Source organism: Mytilus galloprovincialis, chromosome 3, assembly GCF_965363235.1.
Source record: "Mytilus galloprovincialis chromosome 3, xbMytGall1.hap1.1, whole genome shotgun sequence".
NCBI lineage: Eukaryota > Metazoa > Mollusca > Bivalvia > Mytilida > Mytilidae > Mytilus > Mytilus galloprovincialis.
The window spans coordinates 1,728,559-1,742,696 of NC_134840.1; positions in this window are offsets into that span (position 1 = coordinate 1,728,559).

Consider the following 14,138-nt stretch of genomic DNA (forward strand, 5'->3'; position numbering starts at 1 on the left):
GTTAACGCCTGCAGCTTAGATACAAAGGTATTCAACATTAAAACATATTCCCTAAAACAACATCAGTATAGCAGCTGAACGTTGAATAAAAACCAAAGGAAATGTTCACACTAGTAAATGATTTCAGAATAAAACGGTCATTTTGATCTTCACAGAATCTGAAAAATACATTAAATAGTCGTATTCATATGTATACCACACGCAAAAAAGTTCCGGAAAGTATGATGCTTTGACCCGTCCGTCCGTCAGTCCGTCTGTCAGTCATTCCTTCAGTCCTGTTCTTGTCATCGCAACTTCTGTGAAACCACACAACAGAATTTGATTATAAGGACATACGATGCAGATGTACATAACGACATGAAATTATTATTCACTTTTGTTTCTAGGAGTTAGGAGCTTTTGAACTTATTTGCCTCAATATGCTCTTGCAACAGTCTGTCATTGCAACTCCTCTTAAACCACACAACATAATTTTATTAAATTTTGTGGATAATAAGGACATACTATGTTGATGTGCATATCGACAGGAAATTATGATTTAGTTTGTTTTTTCTATGAGTCAGGCCCCTTTGAACTTATCTGCCTCAAAGACCCCGAAAAACCCGATATGATACTTTTACTTTCATTATTCGTCCTTTATTTTTATTAACTTTGTATTTTCATTGTATCATAGATCAGATTTCGTTCAGTAGTTAGATATAGTGTTTGTTCATTTTTGGTATTACGTTTTTTGATGGAGGTAAACCATTCCAATTGATATTATATAGCATGTCTTTCTATTTTGCGATGTTTTTTCATGTGGTTCATAAGAGTTTCTCGTTTCTCGTTTTTATATCGATTAGACCGTTGGTTTTTCGTATTTGAATGGTTTTACATTAGTAATTGTTTGGGACCCTTTATAGCTTGCTGTTCGGTGTGAGCCAAGGCTTCGTGTTGAAGATAATACTTTGACCTCTAACTATCATCTTTTATAAATTGAGACTTGGGTGTAGAGTTGACTCATTGGCACTCATATCGCATCTTCTTACATCTAATTAAAGCTCTCAACTGAAATCTTTTACATTTATTTGAAAATTCTCAATTTTTGTGCAATCATAGAAAACTGTATATCGATATTTTGTTTTATTGTTATTACAGTCTTGTCTTTCTGTATTTAGTTGTTATTTTGAAGAATTTTTTTTAAAAAAAAATGCTGAAATACGTGGAAAATTCGAAACGGAAGTACCTATGCAAATAGAATAATCAAAAACTTAACAAACGAATGGATAACCACTGTATTGCTTCTGACATTGTATAGAGAACTTCTGATGTAGACAATGGGGGATTTTATCTTGTTTTATAGCTAGTTTTACCTAACTTGGTAACTTCAATTTAGAACCAAAATCAAAACACATTAAATTTAAGTCTGGCAGTGTCAGAAAAATGACTATGAATTTGAGAATGGAAATGGGGAATATGTCAAAGAAACCACAAACCGACCAAAGAGCAGATACCAGCCGAAGGCTACCAATGGGTCTTCAAAGCAGCGATTAGTTTAATTCGATGAGTCACATTCGAGAAGACGACGCGTTTGGACTTATAACAGTTGGAATATATCAGTTATCATATGTGTAACACGTATTCTATAATAGCCTTCATACTAGTAATGGCGTCCATAATGATTTTAACAACACTCTTTGAAACTATTAACTTAACTCTATCTTGCGTATCCTTTATTTCAAGCTCATTTAGACAAAAGCGTTTAACATAGTCATTTATTGATAAGATATTATATATTTAGGGATCATGCTAGTTTCATTTTATATCTAGGGATCATGCTAGTTTCATTATATATTTAGGGATCATGCTAGTTTCTGCAATAGGATACTGTCCTGTATAAATTTAGCATCATATCAATGAAGGAACAAATAGGCAGAAAAAGAGGTACTATTGCTTAACAATGGAATGACTTTTATTTGACTTAAAACAGACCCACATAACTAACATGTTGTCAATAAAGAACTCAATCATCTTCATGATGTAAGTTGCAGAGATTAGTAAGTTTGATTCAGAGTGTGTATTTTCAAAGTACAATGAATTACTTCCTATACTTAAATCTCTTCAAAATACAAATCTACATGTAAATAACCAAATATATGTTCAGTCTTGAAAACTGTATATTGTGTTCTTTGTACTGCCTGAAGGACCAACTGAGCTTTCCTCATCACTTGACGTCCTTCGTCCGTCGTCATCGTCGTGGTCCGTCGTCGTTAACTTTTACAAAAATCTTTTCCTCTGAAACTAGTGAGCCAAATTAAAACAAACTTATCCACATTCCTCATTGGGGTATCCAGTTTAAAATATGTGTCCGGTAACCCGGCCAACTAACCAAAATGGCCACCATGACTTCAAATAGAATATACACAGGGGTAAAATATAGATTTTGGCTTATATCTTTGAAACCGGTAGATCTGACATTGGTCAAATTAATTATTAGGTCAAGATCTATTTGCCCTGAAATTTTCAGATGAATCTGACAACCCGTTTTGGATTGCTGCCCCTTAATTGGTTATTTTAAGGACATTTTCCTAATTTTTGTTATTATCTTGAATATTATTATAGATAGAAATAAACCGTAAACAGAAATAATGTTCAGCAAAGTAAGATCTACAAATATGTCAAATGACCAAAATGTTTAGTTGACCCCTTAAGCAGCTTGGTGTTGGGTTGCTGCCCCTGAATTGGTTATATGAAGAAAATTTTGCAGCTTTTGGTTATTATCATGAATATTATTATAAATAGAAATAAACTGTTAACAGCAATAATGTACAGCAGAGTAAGAACTACAGAAAAAGCATGCATGACCAAAATGATCAATTTATCCCTTAAGGAGTTATATTCATTTCAAAACAATTTTCAAAAAATTGTAATTTACTAAATATTTTCCACGGTAACTTTAGATAATTGTAAACAGCAAACATTTTTTGTAAAGTAAGATCTACAAACACAACACCAAAAGACAATTTTTTTATGAATCCATCTGTGTCCTTTGTTTAATATGAACATAGACCAAGGTGAGCGACACAGTCTCTTTGGAGCCTCTAGTTTTGCATTGTCGTTATCGGTTTACTGCGGACTTAGTTTGTAGAAGATCATGTTTTCACTGACTGTTAATGGCGCGGTTATAGTAAGTCCATTTAATTATAATTGTGTTCTGATTGATATTTTTGTCCTAAATGCTTGATTTTTATCATTATTGTCATATTGAAAATTGAATAGCTAACTATAGATGGAGGCCGGTGACCTAAAGGTGTTGATTCCTGTGTCATTTGGTCTCTTGTGGAGATTTAATCATAACTCACTATGTATTGCCAAACAGTTTGGAAACTAATTGTCCTATATCCGGTCGGTACTTATGCTATATATGTTATATATTTTGGCAATATTCAAATTTTTTTCTCTCTCAGACTGTTTATGATATTTCATCCGTTGGATGTGTATTGATTGGTATTTAGTTCGGGGTATTTTAACGCTTTATATTTTATTTGTAATTGACTTTGAACTCTAATTACAAAAATTTATTAAACAGTAAAGGTTAATAATTAACAAAGACAAATCAAAGAACAAATATCAAGTAATTTGTATGATGTTTGGACATCGAATCTTCACTTCAAGACAATCGTGTATAAATTTTCATACGGAATATAAATAAACAAGGTCTTGGTGTATTCTAATGATTTCGTTTTTTGAGAAAAAGAATGAGACGTTCTTTGACATATTAACCCTGGTTAACCCAATTTTTGATGAGACACTTGTGATGTTTCAAAATGTTTGAGTAGCAGATGTAAAAGTTTAAGAATGAGATAGAGGAAGCTGTAAATAATGTTTCTTTGATTTCTAGTTCTGGGGGATAGCTTAATGAAACCCAATCAGAAAAGTTTGAATGTGAAATTAAATGATCTCTCTTCTTTGATTTTCCATGTTTTGACAGGTGTCTGATATTTGGAACCCCGACTCATTATAAGATAAGATGTCGACAAGAAAAGATGCTAAGTTTGTTTCGATAGGATTCCCGACAATTGTTAAAAAGTCTAGCTCCAAATCAAACAAATTTGTTATCAATGCGAAACTCCAGCATACTGATCACTCGATCGATCTATAAGGCATGTTTTATCTTTGTTTTTACTATAAAAAAAATATATGCCGTATTGTATCCAAAAATAATAAATGTATAGCGTAAGCTACCATCCTTATAGTTAAAAGCATTAATTCATTATTGTGCATTATTCTTTGATCCGATGTTTAATTTCACATATGGATTGGTGGTATACAGGGTTGTGGTAAACTTATTTGCAGAGAAATATCGAGGTTTAAAATTGTCAAGATTTTTTCTTTGCATTTTAAAGACTTTACATACATACATGTTAATAACACTAGACGAGTGAACAGTTTCAAAGTATTTCTGAGATTCCTTTGTTTATTTCGGACATAACTCTGTCTTTCTAAAAAGTAAAATCACAAAAATACTGAACTCAGAGGAAGATCTAATCGGAAAGTCCATATAATCACATGGCAAAATCAAATGACAAAACACATAAAAAACGAGTGGAAAGGAACTGCAAAATTCCATACTTGGTACAGGCATTTTCAAATGTAGAAAATGGTATAATAGACCATAGTTTTGTGAAACATGCAGATGCAATTTACCGTTGTTTGTACGGAACTTTGTGGAGCTAAAGCATCAAATTCAAAAAATGTAAATATTCAGATTTGCTGTCCAATGTAATGTTCATTGACGCAATACAGGACTTATGATTCCCCAAAATCTCAACCTTGTCAAATACGGTGTCTATCAATCCAACGATAGGTCACTGTTAGGCCTTCCACAATAAGCAAAACCTATACCTCATACTCAGTTATAATAGGCTCCTAAATGACAAATAAAACGAGAAAACTAACGGCCTAACCTTTATACAAAAAATAAAAGAAAAAACAAATACGTAACACCTAAAAAAACGACAACCACTGAAATACAGGCTCCTGACTTGGGAAAAGCACATATATATAAAATGTGGTGGAGTTAAAACATGTTAGCGGGATCCTAACCCCCTAACCTGCGACAATGGCGTAACAGCAAAATACAAAAGTCAGTTAAAAAGGTCTTAACTCATCAGATGAATACAAATAGAAATACATCTAACAAAAACACAGAGTTGACGTGGATCCTATAATTGCTTACACCCACTTCATTCGAACTTTGATGGGTAATTGTCTTAATCAAACAACATTTTTAGTTTACAAATAAACATTGTGAGTGTTAAAGAACATGTAGAAATATAAAACTGATTAAACGATCTACGTGTAACAAACAAATTGAAGACTTAATAGCGAATGCCATTGTACCAAACAAGGTACATAAACCTAATTGCTGAAATAAAACAAAGTCACACACTCTTAATAAGACTTAGTAACGCATGCAATTGTACCAAACAAGGTACATAAACCAGGTTGCTGGAATAAAATAAAGTAACACAATCAAAAGGCTCACAACAGTGTAAATAGGAAAAGTTAATGGAACACCTATAAAAAAAATGAAAGGAACACGTTTAATAATTTTTTACGTCCGAAGCGCTTTTCTGGAATTACCTTTACCAGGAACGCTCAGAGCCAAACATTTGAAATCCGAAAATGTATAATTACCGAAACCGTTGAAGAGCTATATGTCAAAAATGCCTAAAATAAATAGCCAAATTCATCTAAAGTCAACTTTGCCTAAAGATATGCAAGTGTATCAGATAATTTAGGTATTCAGGTATACTTTCTAAGTGCACCACGAAACCTCTTTCTAAATTATTTAAAATATCTATTTTATCAGCAATCAAAAATAGGCTTCAAAATTATTGTGAAACAAATATCTTGTCTTAGGGAGGGATAAATCCTTCTTTGTAAAGAATCAACAAAACAAAAAAAATCTCTGCAACTGACATTATCAGGATTTCTTGATTGATAACATATTTGTTACGTTCGAAGGACGTGTTTTTCAACAGACTGTCGGCATTCCAATGGGAACAAATTGTGCCTCTCTTCCTACCGACTGGTTTCTTTATTATTATGAGGCTGACTTCATACAGGAACTTCTTAGGAAGAAAGATAAGAAGTTAGCACTCATTGCTTTGGAGAAAGATATTTTATGACGATTATCGTATTAGATAATAGCAACTTAGTATTTTTCAAAACGTCAGTTATTTTTGTCAAGAAAAATAATACAAGTAGTTTGAGTCCAAACATATAATCAATAAGGCATAGATTACCTTAGCTGGATTTGGCAAAACTGTTAGGAATTTTGGTCATCAAAGCTCTTCAAACTCGTACCTCATTTGGCTTTTTTTTTTTTTTTTTTTTTTTTTTTTTAACTTTTTTGGATTCGAGCGTCACTGATGAGTCTTTTGTAGACATAACGCGCGTCTAGCGTATATACAAAATTTAGTCCTGGTATCTATGATGAGTTTATTTGTATCTTTATTAATGGAGTTTTAAGGACTTATTCGTCTCTCAAAACAAAACCCTATTCATTATCTTTGATTTATTTTATGAACCATAAGTCAAAGCAATATTCTAATATTTCTGCAACAGTAAAAGCAAAACAACCTATAATTTAATACAAGCAAAATAATATCGACGATCCGGCCATCGTTTGTCCAACGATCAACAAGGCTACTGCTGAACAATGGTAGGCTTCTCCCACTGAATGTATATAATTTTTAGGATGTCTTCTAATGACAGATATCCGTAAGTCACGAATGGCCTGAATACACATGGACTCTTCCTGTAACCTGTAAAAGCATAGGAATCGTAGAAAATAAATATAGACAATTGGAGGTATGTAAGCTAGTGTGGTAGCCTGTACATCCAACTCACGAGGAATAACGCGAGAATTATAATAAAAAAATATCAAATTTATAACATGATGCTTGTAGAAATGCATGTCTGCTTTTCCATATCTTTCGTCGTATTTCTTCTTTCTAAATCACAGATAGTTGATGGGTATACAGTTTACTACCACGGACAAATATTTTATCAGGGTCGCATTGTTTTAAAGCATGACTTATAAGCTTGAGAGAGGTAGTATACAGGCCAATACAATAGTAGTAAGTACATCCAACATGAAACTGCATCACCGTGTAATCCTATGAAAAAGAACGTCAAATATTGCTTTGATAGTTTATATCTATATTTGTTAGCATGATTGGCGTTAATATCCATGCTTTTGTCTAACAGCTGACAGAATCCCACTGCAATTGCCAAATCCTGTTTCCATCAGATTGATTCGATCATATATAACGGAGGACGCTTGCAAAACTCTAGCTGCCAGACTAGTGACCCGCAAAAAGAAGTTTGAACTCCAACACTTATGACTCTTCATTGGCTACTTTTCAAATGCCGATGTCAGTACAAATTGTTGCTTTACGCATTCAAAGCCTTGCATGGACTTGCACCTTCGTATCTTAGTGAACTAATACATTTTTACAAACCAGCACGATCGTTGCGATCTGAAAATGCTTCTTTAATTGAGATGCCAAAAAATGCACGGACCAAAATGTATGGTGAACGGAGATTCGATGTGGCGGCCGGGACTCTGTGGAATAGCATTCCAACAAATATTCGAAATGAACAATCGCTAGAACTATTATGAAAGGACTAAAGACGCATCTTTTCAAAGTTGCATTGTGGATCGCTCATAGTTAAAAACTGGAACTGTTGGTTGTATTTGACTGATGTTGATTTTTAATATTTTGTACATTTTATTCTGAATTCATGTGTTTCTGTATATTTTGATATAACTTTTGTATTTTTTTTTTTACGAGCTGAAATATTTTAGTAACTTATTTTTAAATACAAAATTCTGCAAATTTTAGAAATATTTAGTTAAGATAACAAGTTTTCAAATTTTTACTTATTCATTAATAATTCTTTTAACACACTTTTAAAGTTGATTTGATGTATGCTTTATACATATTTCGGTATATTTTTAACTTTGTTATTTCGTGTATGTACGAACTTGTGTACTTTTGTTTTAACATGTAAAGCGCTTAGAGTAATTGTATTTTTATATAATGCGCTATAAAAATGCCTTGTTATAATAATGACAACTATAAACGGCAAGAAATCATTGTGCTTTTAAATATTGAAAAAATATCTTGATAAATAGTTGTCCTCATTTTAAATTCCGAGATGAGGAGTCTAATATACTGATCATTCCCAAGATCCGGAGATACGGTCGTGCATTTTGAAGAGAAATGGCATTAAGTTTACGGCAAACAATTTCAGTGTCAGACGTCTTTGAAATAATAGGAGCGTTGTTGAAGAATTTCAATAGTACATAATTTATAAAACAATATATTCCGCTCAAGTCATTTAGAAATATAAAAAAGTGCTGATGTTGTTGTCTGTTCAATCTGCTTTTCAAAAATTGTTTTCGATTATAGAATAATGAGGAAGACATTTGTAGGTATTGCAATAAATAAGTCGTCTAAAACAATTCATGAAACGAGGCAGCATATTATTAGGTCGCCATAGGGATGAATCGAATTCCTCAGAAACCCAGAAAAGTATGGTTTTCATGAAATATGAACATAGTAATCCGTTGAATTTCTCTTCTTTATCAATAACTTGCTTAAACAAAAGTTTCAAAAGAGCATATTAACAAAAAAGCTGAGTGTGTGTAAACGAGACTATCAGATGCTTTTCTGCCACAGAAAAAGAAATTCTCCATTCCAAATGCTCATTTAGCGAATCCTTAGAACCTATTGGTACAAATAAAATACCAAAACTGCAAAAATATGACACAACTCGCTTCGGGGGCCAATATCGAACCCTTTTTATCCATGGTTGTGCTTGTTTAATCCAAACTGGACAGACATATCGTTACATCAAACAAACCATCGACGTCATTGTCTGATGCACATGGACCATGTAAGATCATTTGCTTAAAGAGTATAATGATCGAAAGTAAAAAAAATATCTAATACGTCCACTTTCATGTGAAAATCCCTGTCCTAGTGGAGTAGAAAACCAATGAGTCAACAAATTATAATGACAGCTGTTCCCTTTAAATTTAGTAAAGCAAGGTTTGCAGTCGTTCATTTCCATCACAAAAGAGGGACGAAAGATACCAAAGGGAAAGTCAAACTCATAAATCTAAAATAAACTGACAACGCCATGGCTAAAAATGAAAAAGACAAACAGAGAAACAATAGTTCACATGACACAACATTGAAAACTAAAGAATAAACAACACGAACCCCACCAAAAACTAGGGATGATCTCAGGTGCTCCGGAAGGGTAAGCAGATCCTGCTCCACATGTGGCACCCGTCGTGTTGTTTATGTGATATCAAATCCGGTATGTAGTCTTATTAGGTAGGTCACATTCATGAAAAGGAAGGGGATTGTAGTTACGACGTAAGGAACATATCTGATATCATTTGTGAAACGGTTATTCCATAACGGTTAACCAAGTCGTGATGGCGTCCGTAAAATTTACGAAAGGATGATTTCAACTTCACCATTTGGAACTCTTGGTTTAATAGCTTCCTTGTGAGCAGCAACCATTTATCAAGAAAATCATGATAGAAAATGCAAGCACGGGAATATCGTATTAATTGGGAGATATATACCCCTTATGCAGGTGCTGCTGGAATGTTGCTTCTAAGAAATAGAAAGTTCACATTTGGAAAGCTGAAATCATATCTTTTGTCGTAAAGTTTTATTATCAACCAACCCTCATTGTAAATTTCTAGATGTAAGTGCAGATATGAGGCCGACTTAACTGTATCTGTAGTATCCTTTATCTGTAGTTCGATGGGATAGATGCGTTCCACATAGTCACCAATTTTTGAATTATTTAGTGAAAGAATATAATCTACATAGCGGAAAGTAGAGTTAAAGGATATTGCTGACTTCTTGTCTTTCTTCCTAAAAAGTTCCCCCATTAAGTCAGCCTCATAATAATAAAAAAACAAGTCGACAAGAAAAGGGGCACAGTTTGTTCCCATTGGAATGCCGACAGTCTGTTGAAAAACACGTCCTCTGAACGTAACAAATATGTTGTCAATCAAGAAATCGAGCATCTTGATAATATCAGTTTCTGAGAATTTTTTGTTTGAATCAGAGTGATCCTTTACAAAGTAGGATTTATCCCTCCCTAAGACAAGATACTTGTATCTACGTAGGCCATTCTATTTTATGAAGCAAAGCAATACCAACTCTTTCAAATTGTCTTTTAGTTTGGAATGAGTAAAGTGTAAAAAAGTCAAATGTTTTAATACTGTTACAAGATGAAAGAGATTATATGTACTCTAAAAGATCTTTGGAATTTTTAAGTATCCACATCTGATTCACGCCACCTTTAGAAAAAGCAGTTTCACAATAACTTTGAAGCCTGTCGTTGATTGCTGATAAAAGAGGGACGAAATTTCCAAAGGGACAGTTAAAAATAAATGTTCATAATTTAGAAAGACGTTTCGTTGAGCACTTGGAAGACCCAGCAATACACCGTTGTTTGTAAGGACACTTATGTAGTTTAGGCATCCAATACAGTGATGGAAGAACCAGTTCGTCATATTTAGTTGAAATTCCAAAGGAACATAGAACAGACCTATGATTATCCAAGATTTCCTCTTTGGTAAATGTCGTGAGGGTATATGTTGAGTTTCCAAGTGAATTGGAAATACCTAATTCGTTTATCAAGCAGTTAATGTAATGATTTTTACACACAAAAACGATGTTGTTTTGGGCTTTTTCTGCGGGGACAACAACATATTTGTCATGGAGGTAGGATAGGTGTTTTGCAACATTTGGGTCTTTAAAGATTGGCATTGATAGTCCCATTCAGTACATTAATTATGGTTTGTATCAATGACCTCACTGCCTTAATCCATTCGGAAAGAGTGTCTACGTCTTCCTTCTCGCGCTTAGCCAATTGCCTGGCATAATCCTCGACTGAATCAATCAAAATTTTAAAGTTGTATTCCCAGTTGATGGATTTAGGCTCACGATATTTCGGACCTTTCGATAATACAATTCGTAGAGAAGTGTTATTGACAATGTTGAGATCACCGGTAATTACGTGGCCAGCAGGATTATATGTGAATTGGGAACTAACACAAGTGCAATCAGGAGGTTTAGACTTGAAGTCGTCAACATCGAGATCCTCCAAAACGTGTTTGTTATTAAACATTTTAGTTGCAATAGGTTTGCTATAGGTATAAGAAATGATGGGTACAGACTGGTCTTTGAAATAATGAGATACTTTTGGTTGAACTGATTTATGATGAGAATATTGCCTTAGTTGACGCCATCGAGACCTTTGTTGGCAAAGGAAAGATTAAGGAAAGATCTTTTCTCTTTTTCATCTTTTCCAATGCGGACTGGCTTCAAAAGTCTGCAATATCTGAAATTATAGGTTCAAGTTTGTATTGGTTTGAATGAGGGTTTGAAACAGTGGATTCCAAATTTAAATTAATCAGAGAATGCAGTTTTGAAAGGGGTAATGAATAAAGTTTGAAGCGAATGTGATGAATACCTAACGGCTTTTGCATAAATGGCAGCAAATCATTAAAAGAGACATCATGCAGAGAAGGTGATTCATAATGACGATGACCATGACTGCGTCTACGTCAAGGAGTCGAGTTGAAGATATTCATCACATTCACCGAGTTACACGAAGGACAAGATAGAATACCTATACCATCAATTTTGTCATTGCAACCATAAGGTGTTGCAGTTCCCAATTGTCTAATCCAGTAGTCCTCTTTTTGTCTACGGAGAGTCGTTGAAAGATTAGGATTGTTAGAGCTTTGATATATCTTTTCGATAATGCGAACTGTCATAGAAACGATAGAATGATCGGGCTGATTGAAATGCTGGTATAGAATGTCGTTAGCATTGAGGTTAATGTCTGATCTATGACCGCAAATACGTTTGCTCGGCCTTCCTTTCGTTTCACCGACGTATACCAATCCGCAAAGGTTGCAAACTTATCCGTAGACGACATTTATCGATTTACAATTCAGATTACTGTAACTTCTTGTAAAATATGACTTCTTGGTCAAATTGCTAGTGAATTCAGTATCTGTAATTAAAATTGCACACGTTTTGCAGCCTTTGGTCTCATATTTTGAAATGCGACAGTGTTGTACTGTGTCATCAAAAACCAAAATGTCTTTAAGGAGAACTGAACATGGCTGTATATGTGTAATATTGCTATTGTCACTTGGACGATGATTTGAATGAGTCATGTTTGAGATATTTGTCATGTCTGGTGATGAGGGGACACCTGCCGTATCAGACGACACCGTGTCCATGGTGACGTCTGTTTCGGACCTTTTTATACTGGACGACGTCCGAGCCTGTTTCCTGTTTGATCTTCGTAAATCCATGCAATTGTAGTTTTGCTACTGGGCGGATGATGTCCTCGGGGACAAAATGTCCACCAGCAAAGACGTCGACCCAGTGGTTATAAAAGCAGTAGTGTAGCGGGGCTATTCTAAAGTGTACGCCCAAACCTCGGCGATGGGGTTGAGGGCCCCAATCTGGTCCAGGCAAAATCATCTACTGGTAGTGGGTTCGAGTTGGCGAAGCTCTCTGTAGCTAACAAGTTATGGAAAATAAGACACCATTTCTGTCATTGAAAACCCACCATTGAATAAACATACTTTGAGTCAATTCTGTTTATATCTTATATTTAATGTATTAATTGTGTTGCTTTGGGATCTAATGGTCATTGGTTTAAGAGATAATGTCCAAACCAGTTACTTTAAAATATGTATAAAAGGAGCAGCACTCGATCAAATTAAACCTCTTGTTTGTGCAAATTTCTTTATATGGACATGAAATAATTAATTTTCATAGATGTTCAAGTGTATTATGACAATAATTGAATAAAAAATACTTTCAAACTTTTACCTCAGACATCAATCATAAAAAGCTTCTGCCAAAGATTCATAAAGTTCGAAGAAGGTTTGACAAGCTGGGTTGTATTAGTTGTAGGTTGTTTCTTTCACCTGTACGCGGAAGTCAAATGGCAATGATAAACTTTGGTAGCGTGATTAAGGAAAGCCTGGTTACGGAAATAAATAAATGAATCATAGTGTAGTCTGAACGAAGGTTTGTAAGTAAACATTTACACAAAGTAGCTTAAACATTCAATACTGTATAATTCAAAATAAAATGTGTTAATAAAGTAACAGTTATAACATTTGTGCAACATCTACACTGCAGGCTCAACAATGCATTTGCACAATCTCAAAGCTTTTTCTCTCTTCTATTACACTCTATTTGCCATATAAGCCCCATAACAATTTTGATTAAAATCTCCTAACAAATATTCAACAGATAAGAGGTTAACAAGAGCACGAAACACTTGAATAATTGGAGCCACGGGGTTCCAGATTATCACTGCATGATTAATTTAAAATTAAACAAATAAACTCTTACCGAATGAGATAACAATTGGTTATAACGAATGATTTTAAAACTGCCGATGAGAACAAGTAATCTGATACAATAACAATGTAACTAAATGACGAAATACATAAAAACGTTTCACTATGATGTGTCATAGTTCTAACATTTCATCTAGGCTTCGTGACTACAAAGAAGTTACCGCACACCAGTTGCATACGTTTTCAAATTTGCCTATTATTACGTATTTAGATTTATTGATAAAAAGTTATAAATGACCAACACGATTTCAACGTTAATGCATTAAACAAAATAACTAATTGTTAACCCAACATTCTGTTTAAGTATCACTGATTGAGTTTGTATTTTTGTTTTTCTTCAGTTAATATATATATATTTTTAAACGCATTCTTATTAATCATTTCGTACGTTTCATTGTGTTTGCTGTCTTCCGTCACTTTAATGACCTTTGAATATATTATTATTGACTAATTACCTTTGAAACCAAACAGTTGTTTGTAAGCTATACTTTATCAACTGATTTTCTACTGTCTTGTTATATTCATTTTTTATATAAAGCTAATCATAACATTTAAATAAATTCTTTGTCAAAGAAAAACGTGTACTTAGATTTTAAGAATTTTCCTTTATTTAAAAGTATGATTTCGAAATGTAACTCGGAAAAGCCAATTCTTT